The sequence below is a fragment of the Spermophilus citellus genome, assembly GCF_964194105.1.
Source record: "Spermophilus citellus genome assembly, chromosome: 13".
In the NCBI taxonomy this organism is placed as follows: domain Eukaryota; kingdom Metazoa; phylum Chordata; class Mammalia; order Rodentia; family Sciuridae; genus Spermophilus; species Spermophilus citellus.
The window spans coordinates 419,700-426,604 of NC_138193.1; positions in this window are offsets into that span (position 1 = coordinate 419,700).

Below are 6,905 nucleotides of genomic sequence, written 5' to 3' on the forward strand. Positions count from 1 at the left end.
GACGCGGCCCTGGATGCTGGGCTTTCCCGTGCGAAATGCTCCTCAGCCAGGGGGATGGGACTGCTGCCCAGAGGACAGAGCCCCTGAAAAGGCCCTGCCACTCCTCTTGCTTGCAAGGGGACTCTGTGACATAGGCCAGGCAGGGAGAGTGGTGGCCCAGAGCAAGGCCCACACAGAGCGCTGGATGGGCATTGCTTGTAAAATGACTGCTGTGGGTCAGGACACCAACAACCAATCGCCATCTGCCTTAATAGTCATTAGGAAAATATCGCTCACAACCATCTTTCTACCTCTAATATGTGATTGTATTCCCTTCCCCATGAGTAAGGTCACAGGCACGTGTCCTTCTGTCTTGCTTCTGTCTCTCATCCCAGAGGCCCCTGGTACTCTTTGGGCTCCAGGACTGGAAGCTCTCTTACCATAGGGGTTTTTGGTAAATTGATTTTTTAAATTCAGTATATGTGTCAGCAGAATGCATTTGGATTCATTGTACACTATTGCAAAAAAAAAAAACAAACAAAAAAAAACTTTTCATTTACCTAATTGGACACGATGCAGCATTGCACCCTATGTTACTCATCCATGTACCTGGGGGAATAAGGTCCATCTCATTCCACCATCTATCCTGCCCCATACGTCCTCCCCTCCCCTCCCTCCCATTTGGTCAAAATTTCTCCATTTCTCACATTCCCCCCATTTGGGATCAGGTTCCAGTTCTTAGAGAGAACATTCAGCCTCTGGGTTTATGGGATTGGCTTACTTCACTTAGCATGATAGTCTCCAACTCCATCCATTTACCTGCAAATGCTATCATTATATTTTCTTTGAATGCTGAGTAGTAGTCCATTGTGTTTATATAGGATAATTTTTTTTGTATCCACAGCATAACATCTAGGTTGCTCCCACAGTTTAGCTATTGTGAATTGAGTTGCTATAAACATTGGTGTGGCTGCGTACTACAGTATGCTGATATTAAGTCCTTTGTGTATAGACCGAGGAGTGGAGTAGCTGGGCCAAATGGTGGTTCCATTCCAAGTTTTCTAAGGAACAATAGAGTTTTGAACTGGCTGTTGGTCACCTGATGGTACTCCATGGGTTCCTCCAAGCCTGGCTTGCATCTTCCTCCCCTCATCCTCTGGGATGAGCCAGATGCTCAGTTGTGTCATCTGCAGTAAAGATGGCTTTCCTATGTCCTGTCCCTCATCAGCTTGCAGTGCTGGGTCTGCCCCCAAGATGGAACTGAGCAATGGATGCACAGGCATTGCTCCAATGTCCTGCTACCTCCTAAGATGGAAAGAACATCTCTGAGGTCTGTTGTATATCCACCCTCACCCCTGCTTTTGCTGTCTCTCCTTGAAGTCTTAAGTGACCTCATTCCACTCATTCTAACAAGACTTTAGACATTCCGCTTCTCCAAAACAATGGATTTTCTCCTCTGATGGATACCCCTTATTCAACACCCACATTTGCAAGTTGCTGAAAAGATAAAAAAATTAGGTGCTATACTAAAATTCTCAGAACAGATGCTCTAGCATTGAAAATACTGCAGAGACCCTTGGCTACACCACGAACAAGCTCTGCCATTGACTTCAGGTCCTTCCCTGCTAGGAAAGGAGGCCAAGGGCTATCCAGATGCAGCTAATAGAATTATCTCTGTTCTCTGGCTTTGATTCTTCAGAATCAAACTCTCTCTCTCTCTCTCTCTCTCTCCCTCTCTCTCTCTCAATGAAATAAAATTTGGACCACGGCACACATATCAATATGGTAAATACTAATTATTTACAGAAGAAGGTTCTAGACCACGTGTTTGCTTGATGCTATATTTTTTATTATTGTCTCAAGAGGCTAGGAGCAAAGAGGATCCTGTGGCTGTCCTCCTTAAAGTCTTCCATGGCTCTTCCTTTCTGGCAAGTCTCATGGGTTGCACAGCCAGGAAGGGGAATGACTTTGGAGACCAGAGCTAAGGACAGCCCAGCCTGTGAAATCAGATTTGGTGTTTTCTGGCACAGTTTGGAACACTGACACCTGAGCCCAAAGATCTGTCCAGAGAGTCACCTTTGAAAACACTTGTCTTTACACATGGAAGGCACATCTTCAGGGAAAGATTAAAGGAAGGAAATGTGACTTATAATTACTGCTAAGCATGTGTAAGCAGTTGTGTGTACTAACATGGCCCATGAAGAAGGCCAAATTTATGCCCTGTTTCCAAACCTCATACACATACACACACAAATTCTAACAATTAAAACATTCATGACACCTATCAAATAATTGTGAAAATGGGTAAAATTATATGTATACAAAGGAATTTCAGAATACGCTGCTGAATTTGTAAAATGAATCAATTTTTAAAACTCTGGGTAAGGTACATCAAATATATGTTTATTCAGTGCAAAGTGTTTGTTTCCTTCAAGAAAATGTTTCATGATACATATAGGCCAGGAGCCAAAACCTGGAGACTTTCTCAGTTGAGAGAAGCCAGGAACTTTGTGTTTCATTGGAGAATTTCTGCCTACATCTCAGAAGCTGGACCTCAATGACATGACCAGATAGTGAGTTCACTGGAGAATGTCCCCCATTCCTAAAATGATAGTATGGACCATAGCCCGCTAGGCCAAGGGTAGTTATGGCTTCTGCCTTCTACTTGATGCCATTTTCCCCCCTCTGCTCCCCCGCAGCCCAGCTCACTCTTGAAAGGCCTTCTGTTCTGCCAGCCATAGTGACATCTGCTGGCGGACATGGGAAGTCACAAATCTGTGGAAACCCTCTCAAGCAAACCTTGTTAATGCAGCCATTTATCACAGGGGCAGGGGTGCGGGCTCTGGAGGGCTGGGCGTCCTGTCATTTCTCCCATACCCTCTCCCAAGAGAGCAACCGTGTCTCAAGCAGCCAGTTCCCACCTTCCATTCGCAGAACTAAAAGTCAGGCAGATGCAAACCCCAATGCTAGCGTGGGCCCTGGAAAAGAAGCCACCACTCCAGGTGACAATAGACTTGACTGGATGCTTGGGGACTGAAGCAAGGTAGTTCTCACCCACCTCTGCTCCCTCCTCATTTTCAGCAGGCCTCTGCCTGCGGCTAGGAGAGGAGTGGAGCTCTGTCCCCCACCTGGCCCTGCTGTCTCAGCGCTGCTTTAGGGGCAAACTTGCAACTAGGTGAGTCCAAAGAGGATTATTCAAACTCAGAGTTTCTTTCCTTCTGAACAATGCAGGAGATGTCCACTTTGCGTTTCTGAGGAGTTCATGGTGTCCTAAGAACTCCATGTCACTTTGGCTACTCAAAGTGGGGTCGCTTGGTCAGCAGCACCAACATCCCTGCTCAGAGCTTGTCAGAAACGCTGCCACTCAGAGGTGCTGGAGTTTTGCACTGACAGAAGCCACGTTTGAAACAAGCCCCGAGGCCATACCTGCACACACCCAAGTTCATGTGCTTGTACTCCACACTGGGTTCCTCACCTTGGCGCCCCTGGCCCATCAGGCCAGATCCTTCTTAGTCTGTAGAGGTCTTCCCCGTGCAGTGTAGACATTCAGCAGCACCCAGGGCCTCTACCTGAGTTTTGCACCAGCACCCCTGACTTGTGATAACTCAAAAGGTCTCCAGGCATTGTCAAATGACCCCAGGGGAGGGGGACAGTCACCTGTGTTGAGACCCATCACCTTCAGGGTCATCTGGGACCTTGTTACAAACACACATTCTCAGACCCGGCCCCAGATTGGCAAAACCAGGAACTCCAGTGGGGCCCAGGAAACTGGTTAACTCTCTGTGAGACACAGGCACTCTGAGGTGGAAGAGGACTCGGGAAAGGCCCTGCAGTGAATCACTATTTGGTGACAGACAAGTCACAGGGGCCACAGCATGACCAAGAGGTTGCAGGCCGTGGGGGATAAAGAGCCCAAAGCTGGAGCCACATGGGAGGGTTTGTAGCCACACTTCCCCCTGTGCTATCTCCATGACCTTGGCCAAGTGACCTGATCTTTCAGTGCCTCAGTTGTCACCTATGGAAAATGGGGACAACCAAAGCACTGTTCCTCCTGCAACTATTGAGGGATGAGGAAGCTTTTATGATAAGGTGCTTAGAAGAGTGCTTGGCTCCAAGACCTTCAGACAAGTCAACTAACTGGTCTTGTCTTCATCATTGGCCTGTCTTGCTCCCAATTGTTGAGTCCCCTACAAGCCAGCCAGGCAGGTGCTTCATTCTCTGCCACATCCTCAGCAGGGAGCCCTGCCTGGCCTGGACCAGGCTCTCAATGAACATCGGTGAAATCTTCACAGTAGGCTGTGAAGATTTTGTGGGTGAAGAGGGCACCAGAGGATGTTTTTCCCAGTAAAAGTCTTCAAATTTCACCTAGAGTCCCAGGGACATGGGAGGATGTGACAAGGTTGCTAGCTCTAGGTCAATGACAGTAATTTAGGGACACCCTGTCACAAAAGAGAATAGTAATGACTGAAAATCTGGTTAGTAGCAAAATATCCCTGGGTTCATGCCCAAGTACGAAAGAAAGACAGAAAGAAAAAAATCTTCAAATAATGATAATGTGCAGAATTTTGACTTAAAGAATACTGATATATATATCCCTGAAAAGAAATTAGAGGTGGATAAAAGAAGTATCAACCAATAAATATTAGGTAGTTTTCTTAACATTATTACAGTTAACTGAACTAAATGCTGTGATGAGGGAGAATGAAGCAAGCAGCTAAAATTTAGGTGAAGAAATACAAATTCAGTAAATGGGCAGTTGATATCAAATCATCTCAACAAATCTCAATGTCCTAGAAGCCAAATTACTGAGTTGTCAGTTTGCCAAATTCACCCAATTTATAGGGTGGGGTTTTAACTTTGGTTAGGAATATTAAATATTATTGAACATGTTCACTTTTGGTCATGGAGAAAAGAAATGGTACTTTTATCTTTTCTTCTTTTTGTATTGAGTATTGAACCCAGGGGCACTTTACCACCGAGCCACATGCCAGTTCTTTTTAGTTTATTTATAAATTTTGAGACAGCATCTTTCTTAGTTGCTGAGGGTCTTGCTAAGTTGCCAGACTGGCCTTGAACATTCAGTCCTCCTGCTTCAGCCTCCTGAGTAGTTGTGATTCCAGGTGTGCACCACCATGCCCAAGATGGAATGTCTATTTTTAAAAGTTCAGCTAAATGTTGATGTTTCTGAGCCTGTGCTGGGCTGTTCACACTCCATCATCACATGCTCCATCTGCAGGACCTGGTGTGTGCTGGGCTCTTACTGTTAGCAACATTTCCTCTTTTTTCAGGGAGGGGTACCAAGAATTGAACTCAGGGCCACCTAACCACTAAGCCACATCCCCAGCTTTTTAAAAAATATTTTATTAAGAAACTGGGGCTGAAATGACCTTCGTGAATTTATCTGCCCATCAATGTTTCTTGTGTTTTTTCTTTATTTTTGGTTGTTGAGACACCATCTATCCTGGAATACAGTTAGAAAATGAGATTCCTTGAGTTTTTATTATTATTATTATTATTATTATTATTATTATTTAATTTCTGTACTGCTGCCATTTACTTGCCCAGTTGAAATTTTATTTTTATTTTTACTTGTAATTGTTTTGGAACCAGATATTGAACCCAGAGGCACTCAACCACTGAACTGCATACTCAGCCTTTTATTATATTTCATTTAGAGACAGAATCTGGATGAGTTGTTAAAGGCCTTGCTGGATTACTGAGGTTAACTTTGAAATGGTGATCCTCCTGCCTCAGCCTCTCAAGCTGCTGGGATTACAGATTTGCATCACCACACCCACCACACCTTATTTTCATCTATTTATGTTGTCGTAGTCAGTCTCCTCAGAGTTTGACTTCAGGCAAATTAGTTAATTTCTCTGTGCTTGAGTAATCATCTGCAAATATTGTACATCCCTATTGGGCTGCTAGGGGATAATATTGAAAATACTCTGTTCTGGCTTCAGAATTGGCCTTCACACATTTGTAGGTTCAATACCCAGTACCAAAAACCAACCAAACAAACGAAAACAAATAATAACAACAAAAACCAAAAAAAAAATTTGTTTCAATAGAAAGAGAGATTGGTGGATTTCTCTGATTCAGAGGAATCAAAGACAACTATCAAGAATTGGCTGCATTTTCTATAGCTGAAGTACAAAAAAAAATCCAAATATTACCTACTCCCCCACATGTGGCAAAGTACAAAGTCCTAGAGTTAAAGAAAAATAAAACAAAGGCCTGCAATTTTTTTCTGTGAAATAACGATTTTTGAACAATCACAGAATGGTAAGAAGAACAGGATGAATTAAGCGTGCTGCACAGAGCATATCTATAATTCCAGTTTCTCCTGAGGCTGAAGTAGGAGGATTGCAAGTTGAATGCCACTCTCAGCAAATCAGCAGGAGCCTGTCAAAAAAAGTGGAAGAGGTTGATGGGGTGTTGTAACTCAGTGGTAGATTTCCTCTAGGTTCAATCCCTAGTACCGAGAAAAAAAAAATATATATATATATATATGTATATTTTTTTTTTCAAATGATCTCAAGTTCATAAAACATTACTATTATGTCTTATAATGTCCTCATTCAATTTCAGTCTGTGGTCTCTCCTCTTTCAAATCTCAGTACTCCTCAATCAATACTATATTAAGTCATGTGGATCTTTTTTTTTTTTTTTAGTCAAGACACTCATCCTCATAGAGCCTGTGTCCAGTGATACTGAGATAGAGAGGAGTACTAGGTCCCGGGTTCAAGTTCAGGGTCTTATTATGGCTTTAATATTTCTGTTCCCTGTGTCCTCAACTCCAGATGGGGATAAAATACTGCAGACATTATCTGGGTGTTGTAGGGATTAAGTAAGATTAGTTTCAGTGGGTGTTCAATGAAGGGAAGCGAGGACTGGAATATATAGGTTAGGTTAACCATCATCAG